We start from the raw sequence: 12,678 nt of genomic DNA, 5'->3' as shown, positions 1-12,678 counted from the left end.
AATCCTTCACACAAGAAATGAAAGTTTCTACTCAGAAACAACAGCAATGAAGCTTTGATGGAGAACAAAAAAGCAAACGTAGTTGTGTTACAACAGTGGCTGCCCTCATCATTCTCATCCTGGTTTCTCGTGTCTTTCTCGAGCTGTCCAAGGAGCTTCCGCAACCGTTTTCAAAGGGATCCTAAACGACGGCACTGCAGTTGCTGTGAAAAGGATTAACAATGGAGAGGAGCGCGGGGAGAAGGAGTTCAGATCAGAAGTTGCAGCTTCTTGGCTATTGTTGCTGTCCTGGGATGCCTAGGCTTCGTGTTTATGATCAGTTCATCCCAAATGGGTCATTGGATTGTTGGATTTTCCCAAAAAGGGAACCCCAGAACCGGCGTGGTGGGTGCTTGTCGTGTGAGTCAAGGTACAGAGTTGCCATTGATGTTGCTAAAGCACTGTCTTACCTCCACCATGATTGCCGATCAAGGGTCTTGCACCTTGATGTGAAGCCAGAAAATATACTTCTGGATGAGAATTACAGAGCAATTGTGGCAGATTTCGGCCTCTCGAAGCAGGTTGTGGCCAGGCCCACGTGGGTCTGGTCTACCATTTATCCACGCGGCCCAAATCCCTTTCAAGCCTATCACCCCTTCGACCCATATTATTCTAATCCTACCCATTTTACTAGTCGAGTCCAGGCCTGCCTAGAGGAGTTTAAAAAAGAAAACATGAGAGCACTCTTAACTCAATCATGCAAGCAAATTTGCAGTCGATTTTCACAAAAAACTAATCTCTTGAGAAACTATTTGCTTTATAAACCTTTTACTTTCAAAAAAAAAATAAAAAATCTTGAGGAAGTACCAAAAAAAATTTTTGACGTGATAAAAATCACCACGTCAATAAAATTTGACGTGGTAAAACTGGAACATCAAAAAAAGTTTTTTGACGTTCCAGTTTCTGACATGTCAGAAATTTCTAACATGTTAACATTGACACGTCAAAAACTCGGATTTTTTGACACCCGCTTTTTTAACCATTGAGACACGTCAGAAGTCAATGGTAAAAAAAAAAAAAAACTGATTTTTGTAGTGTGAAGAGAAAAAGCTTAAATGTTTTAGTCACCTTCAAGGATAAATTGTTGATAGTTGTGTTGAGGGGCTAATTTTGCAGCAAAGAGAGCTGCAAGTGCTTCACCATCATTTACGTACGTCACAAGCAAGACTTTGGCTTCAGTGAAGAGAATGAACCCAGCAGAGGAAGTAGCTATTGCTGCTAAGGTTGAGAGAGAATTTCCAATGCTCTCATCAAAGTTTACCTAATTTGATTTAGGGGGAATTGTTTTGAGAGAAGCAGAACATTGGGGGATCGAGGAGTTGTTATGGGTGACTGTTTTTAGTCTGCCAAATTTCGGTCAAGAATAAGGGAGGCAAAAAGTTGGAAGTGGTGTTTGCAATTGGCCTCTATGTTGAGTGAAAAATAAGGTCTAATAATAAATTTAATCCAATCAATTATAGAAAGATCCTCAAAACTCAAAGTGTCCAAAGACCAATGGGATATCCAATCCTTCTCGAGATGGGGGGGTTTGGGTAGGAGGAGTGTATGAGGTTTTAAGTGAAGAAAATGGATCCAAAAAAGAAAGCTAAGAAGAAAATTATACATAAAAAACAAAAGAAAGCATAAATAAACGTATTTCTTCCAAAAAAAAGAGGAGAAAAGAGATGGTGTTCTCCCTTTTCCTCTCCCAAAAAACAGACCCACCAGGCCAATAGATAGAGTCGAGTGGATTTGTGAGTTCAGAGTGACGTGGAATTATTCCTCAAAAAAAAAATGCCTTTGGTATATCCCATTTGGATGATGCCATTGGCCTTTAGAAGTGATGGAGAAACATTGAAGTCCAACCAACCCAACACAGAGTTGGGGTCTATATTCTAACTTCATCAACTCAACATACGCCATCCAATCTCCTTTTTCTCTTTTGTTTTCCTCTTTTTGTGTCCCATTTTTGTTACGTGACTTGACCTTAAATTCTGCCTAAAGCAGGGCATCAAACCTCTTGCTCCTTGCCACTCAAATAATTGGCCCCCCTACTCAGAGCATCTCAGATAAAAGTATGCAAAATAGTTACTGAAAAATATAAATTTTTTATCTTTAACTGTTCTTTAATTATATATATATATATATATATATATATATATATACTCCAACAGATTCTTTATTTTCTTTAAAAATTATTTTGTGTAGGAGAGACTATGAGAGAAAGAGGAGGAGAGAGATAAAGTAAAGAAAGAAAGTGAGAGAAAAAAAATAATAAACAATGTTTATAGTGTGAATAGTGTTCTAAATTTTTTTTTTTTAAAAAAAAAAAAAGTTAAATTGCATATTCTGCTAGAAACGAAAAGGCATCCATAATAGTCAGATTTTACTATTATTAGAGATTTGATTATTCTTTTGAAGATGTTCTGAGTAGGACCTTGCAGTACTTAAAAGTGCATTTAGTCTTGCGATTTCGCATATTAAACATATATTTTTACGCAAAATCGTAAAAATTGTCTTTTTTAAGTGTAAATTTTTTTTTTTTTTTTTTTTTTTTTTTTATAAAAAATAGCGGTTTGAATGCAAATGGTGTATTTTTCAAATGCACAATTTCAAAATCTGAACAACGATTTTACCAATGTTTAACTTAAATTTGAAATTGTTATTTTTTAAAATTATATATTTTGAAACTGTTAAACGAACACTTCAGCTTGGGTTACAAAAAAAGTACTGTAAAGTTTTCATGGATTTTCTTAAATCAAATCAAACTATTAACTTTTCTACTGCTAAAGCAAATCCCTTCAAATTTGTTAGTGAATATTCCATAAGATATCTCTTATAGATATGTTAAATTTTTAATATAAAAGTAAAAGCAAACGAATGTTTTATAAGTAAGCTGTACTTGTCACAGACACCCACAACCAACAAAACAAATCAATAAAACAATGCCGGTATGGATCAGCTGCTGCACTAAATTTTGGTACTGATAAGCCACAATTGAGTGTGTTCCATCAGAGAAAATAAATTAAAAATTAAAATAATAATAATAATAATAATAATTAAAAAAAAAAAAAAAAAAAAAAAAAAAAAAAAACATGCACACAACTAACCAACATAATTAATTGAACCAACAAAAGTAGGTTTGAATGCAACGAAGGTTGACGAAATTATAATATGTTTAAATAATATGCACAATAAAGAGGCCAACAATTCACTATGATTTCAGTATAATCTTTTAGGTACATAGTACCAAAATAATGCAATTGAAAATGTTTACAGCAAAGTCGTTTAAACAAGGAGAAACTTCACTTTAACTCTCTGAACTTCTACGCGATTTGACAAATCTCCTAAATTTTTAAATCTCTCACTTTTGACCCTTAAACTCTCAATTTCTCTTAATGTGGACCCCTTCGTTAGTTTTAGCAGTTAAAAATATCAGAAAAGAACAAAATATTCCTAATTTTCATTTTTAAAAAAAATTAAAAAAGTTATGGACTTAAGGATAAAGTTGAAATTTTATACAAAAGTTAGGAGTATAAATGTTATATAACGTTTAAAATATGACGGATGGGTTCAAATTGAGAGAAATTGAAAGTTCAGAGTTTAAAATGAGAGATTTAAAAGTTTAAAGAGTTTGTCAAATCGCATGAAAATTCGGAGGGTTAAACTAAAATTTCTCCTTTTAAACAATTGCTTCAACTCAAATTGAATATTAATTTTTACCTAGGATCGAAAAAGTCCAAAGAGAAACGGTCCATTTCGCCCATTGAAAAATGCACAAGCTAAAATTGACTTTCAATCTTTAAGCAGCGGTTCAACTACTACGTTCGTCCTCCAACTTTGACCCTTATTATCAACTACGTCTCTAAACCATCAATTGTATTAATTTACTCCTTAGGCTTATAATTAAATAGAAAAAAATATAAAAAAAGTCTCATAAACTATTAGCTGTTTGCAATATAGCTTCTTAATGTTCAAAAGGTACTAAAATAGCCCTCCAAATTACCAAAATGTATCAAAAATGCTACTTTTTTTTTATTCCTATAATACCCCTAACTTTTTAACAAATAAAATAATAAAATAATTGTAAAAAAAAAAAAAAGGCCAAAAATTAGTGAAAAATACAAAAAAAAAAAAAAAAAAAGTTTTTTGGAATAAATGAATAATTAGTCACCGTAGTTAACCTAAATTACAAATTGCTTCATGTCGTATTAAAGTAAAATCACAGGGCGAATAAAAACAATTTTTTAACAAAATTTGACTCTAGGGACTAAATTGTTTGTTTGTTTTTTTTTTTTTTTAATATCTCAAGAACCGTACTTTTGATTTTACTATAATACGACATGAATAGTCACTGTAGTTGGCCTAAATTATTTATTTATTCCAAAAAAAACATTTTTTTTTTGTATTTATTCGCCCATTGGTTTTTTTTACAATTATTTTATTATTTTATTTGTTAAAAGAATAGGGGTATTATAGGAATATAAAAAAATAAGTGGCATTTTTTATACATTTTGGTAGTTTGGAGGGCTACTTTAGTACCTTTTGAATATTGGAGGGCTATATTGCAAACGACTTGTAGTTTAGAGGGCTTTTTTATATTTTTTTCCCTAATTAAATCATTGCAATGCAACTTTTACCATTAAAAAAAAATCAATAAAAGGGAACGAATTAAAAGGACATTCATGTAAGAAAATATCAAAATTTTCCTTTCCTAGGAAAATGATTATTAGTGTTTCTGCTTTTTAGGATCCCACCCTCGACTTGGTCTACATATTATAATTATTGTTAAATTATTGTTTATTCTAAAAGTTTAAATTGATAAAAAATAATAAAATTAATTATTTAATTAATATTTTAACTCTTTCCTCATGTGTATGGCTCAAACATCTCTTGAATAAATGAGATGAATTATAAAGACAGTGTATAAACTCAAACTATTACAGTTAATACTCTAACAAATACAGACTACATTGTCCCTTGATGGTTGTTATATATATATATATATATATATATATATATATATATATTTTCATATTACATTGATACTAAAATATTCTCCATTTGGGTTTGATTGTAATAAAATCTTAGAGATTTGATACCATATTTTGTATTCTCCCACCTAACATAGTTTTTCATAAATAGAGAGACCTCTCTACTATAAACATCATTCAAGTAAAGTTAATGAGAGTACAATGTGTTAAAAATAGTAAAGATAAAATAAAAATCAAAATGCTCCTAAGGTGTGTTACAATGTTATTTTCCTTAAGAAATTATTTGCCCCACTAGACTTGGTATGCAAAGGGTTGCAATAAATATTTTTCCAAGATACAATGAATCCCATAAATCCTCTATTGTTTAATTAGTTGCATTTTGCACAAACCAAACTAAACCCGAACACCCTCAGATATTCTATTCTAGCAAGTAATAAAGACTCGAATTTAAAATAGAGAAGGTGTTTGAGAGAAAACAGAAGAAGAGGGAATTTTATGTGTTGAAAACTAGACTGCATTGAACTATTTGTAATTTTGTAGTGTTAAAGGTAGCAGTTATGTATGTATGTTCACTAATGTCACTTAATTTCGAAATTAACAGTAAATCCAACAGTCATATAACGTTAAATCCAATAGTCATAAACTACTAATTAACATTAATTAGCAAATCATATTTTGATGGTCATTATATTTGATCATCACATTTCAACAAATGCTTAATTCTGACCGTTAAGAGTAAAATACTATCAAAGATGATTTAATTATAACCATTAGATCGTAATTGTTAGTAACGATCACTAAATCTTAACTGTTAGATTAAGCTCAATCTGATCTCACAATTGACTTTACTAACGATCTAGTAAATCCTACCATATGATTTAGTATTTACCTTTAAAAAATAAAAAATAAAAAAATAAAAACCTATGGTTCAAATCAAACCACTAGCTAGATTGAAAAATCATGACCATTCAAAAATAAATGGTCATCATTGTTCTAAGCTCTGATGCCAAATGCCAAGTGCCCAATCAAGATGCCACTAGCGCCTTACAACTCACTACCACGCAAATGCACGTACGTGCACTCGGTGCTTTGCACTGTAGTAGACTATACACATAAGTGCATATACCCAAGCATTACTTTAAAGAAAATGCTTAATGATCTCTACAAAGGATCAATCCTTAAGGGCCAAAAACCTTAAGAATCAATCATCCCTTTAACATGATCAAACACATCGTGTCTGATTGCAATTTTAAGGTTTCTTGAAGCCTTAGTTCAGCTATCACTACAAAAATTATGTTGATTAGTAACGTGTTAACTATTCATTACTTTTTGGCACGTTACAAATTAGTAACGTGTCAAAGAGTGACACGTTACTAATTATTTTAGTAACGTGTGAAATTCCACACGTTACAAATTTGTAATGTGTTAGTTTGACACGTTACAAATTAGTAACGTGCCAAAATGACACGTTACAAATTAGTAACGTGCCAAACTGACACGTTACTAATTTTTTGTCAAATTAATTAATACCATTAATATTATTTGGTTACATATTTGTTATTTTAAAAATATATATATGTATTTAAAAAAATACTAGCAACTCTGTATATAGTCTAGAATATTATTTCTAAAAATCACAATTAAATAGTTTAATTATCATTACAATATGATAAATATATCAAATGGAAAGCTTTATCTATATACTAGTGCAGTAATATGAATAATTTAATTTGTACTTGAGCAACAATTGGATCTCTTCGTAGCTACTTTAGTATATGTTATTATAAAATGTAACAAAATTATTATGAAAACTAAATAAATCATTTTAGTATATGCATGTTGTCAATTTATTTAAAAATTTGAAAGAAAAAAAAAACAAATCTTGAAACTAGCTAACACTCACTTTTTAATATCTCTCAAATTAAATATTGCATTAATATCTACTCAAACTACAAAAAAAGTTTGTAAGGTAACCCTTTTTGAACTAAAATGATAAAAATACCCCTATAAAAAATGTAGGGAAAAATACATAAAATCAAGAAAGACATTATTAAAAAATTGGTAACCCATTTCAGCGAGTAATGGGTTAGCATAATTATATGACCATGGGCGGACTCACATATACCATTGGGGGGCCCCAAAAGTTTTAAAATTCTTCTTATAATATGTAAAAGACAAATTATATATTTCTATGTGATTATGTATTTATTTAAGTTCGTTTCCTCAAGTCGAAACAATATAGTTTTAGTCTCTGTATATGACAATTTTATACATCCAGATGGAAGAAGTTTTTCCGACACAATTTTTTACAGAATAAAATCCTAGTCCAACAAGTGTTTTTCCGGCACTATATATATATATATTTTTCGACACAATATACATTTTTTGACACTATATATATATTTTTTTTAAAAAAAAAAAAGATTCAAAAAAATTATTTTTAGCAACTTAGTAACGTGCCACGTGTGGCACGTTACTAATTAGTAACGTGCCACCCGTGGCACGTTACTAAGTTGCCAAAAATTATTTTTTTAAAATTTTTTTTCCCCTGCACGAGTACTTCTCCTCCAAAGTTCTCCTCTTTTTTCCCTCTTCTTTTTCTTCTTCCTTTCCTTTCCCTCCAGTCCAGCGCGCCAGCACCGTGTATCCCCTCCCAAACAGTGATTTTTTTCTCTCTTCCTCCTCCGGCCGTTTGGTTCTCCTCCGGCGTTGCTACATTTCTGCTTCTAGCTCCTCCCACGTGTGCGCCCTGCCTCCTCTCTCCCCCGCTCGTTTCCTCTCTTCTACGTTGGCCGGCGTTGTCTCCCTCCCGGCGGCCTCTGTCACTCCGGCGGCGTCGAACCCAGGTGACTCTCCGACACTCTCCCCCTCTCCAATACTATACTGTAGGTATATACTCAAATTTCTCAAATTTGATGTTTGAGAAATTTGATATAGGAGTGAAAAGAAACCCATTTTAATTTCTCAAATTTGTTTAGCTTTTGTTTGATTTCCTGCAACCATTATTGTTTGAATGTCATATTATTTGTTAATTTTTAGGCTTTTGTTTGATTTCTTGATATTATTGTTTGAATGACATATTAGGAGTTTTGGGGGTTTTGGTTGATTTCTTGATATTATTGTTTGAATGGCATATTATTTGTTAATTTTTAGGCCTTTGTTTGATTTCTTAATATTATTGTTTGAATGACATATTAGGAGTCTTGGAGGTTTTGGTTGATTTCCTAATATTATTGTTTGAATGGCATATTAGGAGTCTTGGGGGTTTTGGTTGATCTCTTGATATTATTGTTTGAATGGCATATTAGGAGTCTTGGGGGTTTTGCTTGATTTCCTAATATTATTGTTTGAATGGCATATTAGGAGTTAATTTTTAGGCTTTTGTTTGATTTCTTGATATTATTGTTTGAATGACATATTAGGAGTCATGGAGGTTTTGGTTGATTTCCTAATATTATTGTTTGAATGGCATATTAGGAGTCTTGGGGGTTTTGTTTGATTTCTTGATATTATTGTTTGAATGGCATATTAGGAGTCTTGGGAGTTTTAGTTGATTTCTTGATATTATTGTTTGAATGGCATATTAGGAGTTTTGGAGGTTTTGGTTGATTTCCTAATATTATTGCTTGAATGGCATATTAGGAGTCTTGGAGGTTTTGGTTGATCTCTTGATATTATTGTTTGAATGGCATATTAGGAGTCTTGGGGGTTTTGGTTAATTTCTTGATATTATTGTTTGAATGGCATATTATTTGTTAATTGTTAGGCTTTTGAATGGTATATATATATATATATATATATATATATATATATATATATATATATATATTTTGTTTGATTTCCTGATATTCGTATTTAATAGTGTATTTATTGTATGCCATTTAAACATATATACCATTAAATATAATAAAATTTGATCCGAATCATAAATAGATCCTCTCCTCTTAACTAGATTTCATAAATTGGCATGCATATTTCGAGGTTTACTTCTGTTTGTCGCCATATATATATATATTAGAATGACCAAATCCGGTTTGTTGAAAACATATTATAGAAAATGCAGTTAAATGCCAATACAACCTCTATTTTTTCTAATATTTAAAGTTAAGACAAATATTAAGACAAATATTATTAAATGGGAATCCTAGCATGTGATCCATTAAATTTTTTTATTCTCTTCCACCGATCGATGTTGGAAGAGAGTAGTGTATTTTCCTTGAATACTGTAAAAGTTACTTGAATGGTTGAGGCTAGTGTATCTTCATTCCATATTCATTCATTTTTTTTTATTTTCAATTTAGTGCTTTTGTTTAGGGTCCTCATAACAAATGTAGTTAAATTAATTAGTGGGCAATATTTTCGATATGGTTATTACAAAACTAACTTCGACTTACTTAATGTACATAGTAACGCTATGGACAAGAGTTGGATGACGAAGTCTAGGGGTACGAAGGAATATAGAGACGGGTGTAAATCATTTGTAGACTTTGCAGTTAGGAATTGTAGAACTCCAAATGGACTTATTGCGTGCCCTTGTAAGATGTGTCGAAACAACAGGAAACACCCGCCAGGGTTGGTTTACGAGCACTTGACAGGGGGGAAAGGAATGTGGCCACAATACCAACAATGAATTTTTCACGGCGAGAGGCCTGTAAGAGCTCCAGTTGAAGACGCTCATTTGAACCGTCCGACCGTACATGCGGGTGAAAGCGGAGAACAAGGTGGAAATATGCACAGCCTGTTGCGTGATTTATTTGGCATGCACGAAGTTAGGGAAGATAATTGTGAGCATCAGGTCGAGGTGGAAGGTGAGGAAGAACACATTGTGCATGATGAAGCCGATGAATGTGACGTACGAAAGTACGAGTACTTACTTAAAAACGCGAACCAGCCACTTCATGAGAAGACCAAACACAGTAAACTGAGTGCTACTGTACATTTGTATAACTTGAAGTGTGTGGGTGGAGTTAGTAATACGATATTCTCAATTTGAAACTTATGCAGACGCAGTTTTATATCCCGCCTGGCTTTGACATTGTGGCGATCAAGAAGGACGCATTCCGTGACATGGGCGACAAGTTGAGGCGTTGGAGACATGACTTTAGAGCGACACTCCATATTCAACGAGGTGAGACGCCTGCGATAGTGAAGCAAAGGATGTCCCAGCTCCTTAAAGAGTACAACATGACAGACGTGGATATATTGTTGGAGCAATAGTGCGATCCCGCGTATCAAGTAGGTTACTAAGTTAATTTCAATTGTGTAGTTTCAGTAACAGTTTAATATTATAAAGATGTGTCACAAATTAATAACGTATATGTGTTGTGTACGTGTAGGACTTTGCTCAGCATATGAGAGAGATACGAGCCAAGAATAACACACCACACTGCACTGGCTCGAAGAGCTTGGCAAGGTTATGCAATGAGGAGGTATGTCTGTCATTTACCATTTATATACATATATATGTCATCATTAATTTAATATACATACTAACATATGGATTGTGTTGTGGGTTTTTAATTGCAGCTAATTAATACGGGCATAACTCTTACTCGAGCGAAGGCTTACATCAAGACTCACCGAAAGACAGACGGTAGCTTCCCAAATCGGGTGGTCGAGGAGAGAGTTGTATGTTGTTTACACCCTTCATCTTTTTATTTGTATTTGTGTATAGAAAATTTATTTGTGATGGACAACATAAATAACAATGATTTGATGTAATGTAACTTACAGTTGTTGATGGAGGAGCTAGTGGAAAACGATCCTGCAGAATTGGTAGACGCTCCTCATGGGACCATTCGGTGGGCACCAAACGACGTATACGCCCAAGTGCACAACTCTAAGCCAGAATATGCGGGTCGTGTTCGGGGGGTTAGTAAGAATATTCTTCCTACGCACGGCAACATCTACTCTTACTATAAACCATCCTCATAGAACCCAAGAAGCTCAAATGTCCCGGAAATGATTGAAAGAGCACTTGGAGCTGAAAGGGAGCAACACAAGATAGATATGGCTGCACAGTTGGCACAGCAGAGGTGTGAGATTACTGTGGAGTTTAACGCACTTATGGCTGCACAGATGGCGGCGTATGAGACCCGACTTCGTGTGCTTGAGAGCTCGAAACATGTCTCCGAGCCAGAGGTGACCAATGTTAGAGCTCCGCCAGACTTAGAATCCCCAGTCCGTGCGATTGTGAGGTCCTCAGTAGCTAGCGGACCAGGTAAAACTATATTAGTTTTTGTTTCTCTTAAAGTAATACGAGTAACTTCTGAAATGGCTATCAATTTAATAGTTAATAAATTTGTTTGGTAATCACACTTTGTTCATATGTTTTTGGAATACATGCATGTGTATAACACATTTATACCGTAATATGTGTAGATGACGTAAGGCTAGAAGCTGAGGATGACAATCAAAACGAACACCCACAACGGACCCCGAGTGGACAAAAGTCTCGCTTATCAAGACATTGTACCACTGGTTCAGCAAGCCCGTATGTATACATATGACTTATTTCGCGCCAGTTATTATCGAATATTTATAAATAGCGTATATACTTAACTCAAAATACTTGGAATTAGGAATACAAATTAATATGTGTTGTGGTTGTGGAAATGCTGGATACGCGTAGATCATATATATGCTTTGTAATTTTAGATCATTTTCACAGTTTGGATTATCATTGAAACTATAGCGTTGTACTCTAAGGTGTGTGTTGGCAGTGTAGCTATAGCGTTGAAGTTATTTATCGTCTGTTTATTCACTTCACTACTGTTAAATATTGTTGAGTATGACGTTTGTATAGTTTGACGAAGTTAGTCGCTTAGGACTTGATGATTCCTGATTGATTGTTCGAGTGTTTGTTTGCTGACTAATTGTTGTGTAATCATTTGCAGTGAGTGCGGAGAAGTCAACCCGTTATGATGGTGTTCACCAGATTTTTTGTTGGGGTGTTTATACGTAATGTACTCGAGAATCACTTAACTTGTATGTTTAAGGTTTTGTTAATGTATATGTATATAGTTATAATTTATTTGTGGACAATGACGTAATATACAACAATGTTGTTGTATATAGATATCAATTTTTGTGGACATGAAATGGATATATGTTGTGGGGAATGTTGGGATAGGACTTGAGAAATGGATGTATGTTGATAGCAATTGATGATGTATGGTGAGAGCAATTTATGATGTATGATCAGGTGTGTACAAATAAACAAAATTTGGAGAAATTAATTTAAAAAAAAAAAAAAAAATTTATGCACAAAATCGTAACGTGTCAAAAACTGACACGTTACTAAGTAGTAACGTGTCAGTTTATGACACGTTACTAATACTTAGTAACGTGCCATAAATCGGCACGTTACTACTTAGTAACGTGTCGATTTATGGCACGTTACTAAGTATTATTAACGTGTCAGTTTTTGACACGTTACTAAGGTAGTAACGTGTCAGTCTTAACACGTTACTAAACGGGATTTAGCAACAATCAAATTCCTAACACGCCAGACACGTTACTATATACATGTTACTAAAATTTAGTAACGTGTTAACCCTAGTGACACGTTACTAAACCACTGTTACTAACCCACATAATTTTTGTAGTGTATAACATCTATGTATTTATCATTAACCTTCACCAAACATTGTTGTACGAATTTTAA

General features: G+C 33.1%; 1 long non-coding RNA gene across 1 annotated transcript; it reads left to right on the top strand.

The window, feature by feature from the left end:
- The first annotated feature begins 11,140 nt into the window (after positions 1-11,140).
- Positions 11,141-12,055, top strand: LOC132168605 (uncharacterized). The gene is made up of 3 exons (XR_015912793.1): positions 11,141-11,232; positions 11,394-11,505; positions 11,909-12,055. It is a non-coding gene; the product is annotated as an uncharacterized LOC132168605 (long non-coding RNA).
- The last annotated feature ends 623 nt before the right edge of the window (positions 12,056-12,678 follow it).

This window comes from Corylus avellana, chromosome 7 (genome assembly GCF_965113065.1).
Source record: "Corylus avellana chromosome 7, dhCorAvel1.hap1.2, whole genome shotgun sequence".
NCBI lineage: Eukaryota > Viridiplantae > Streptophyta > Magnoliopsida > Fagales > Betulaceae > Corylus > Corylus avellana.
The sequence above is the reverse complement of the archived record's forward strand: the minus strand, read 5'-3'. Positions and strand labels throughout refer to the sequence as shown.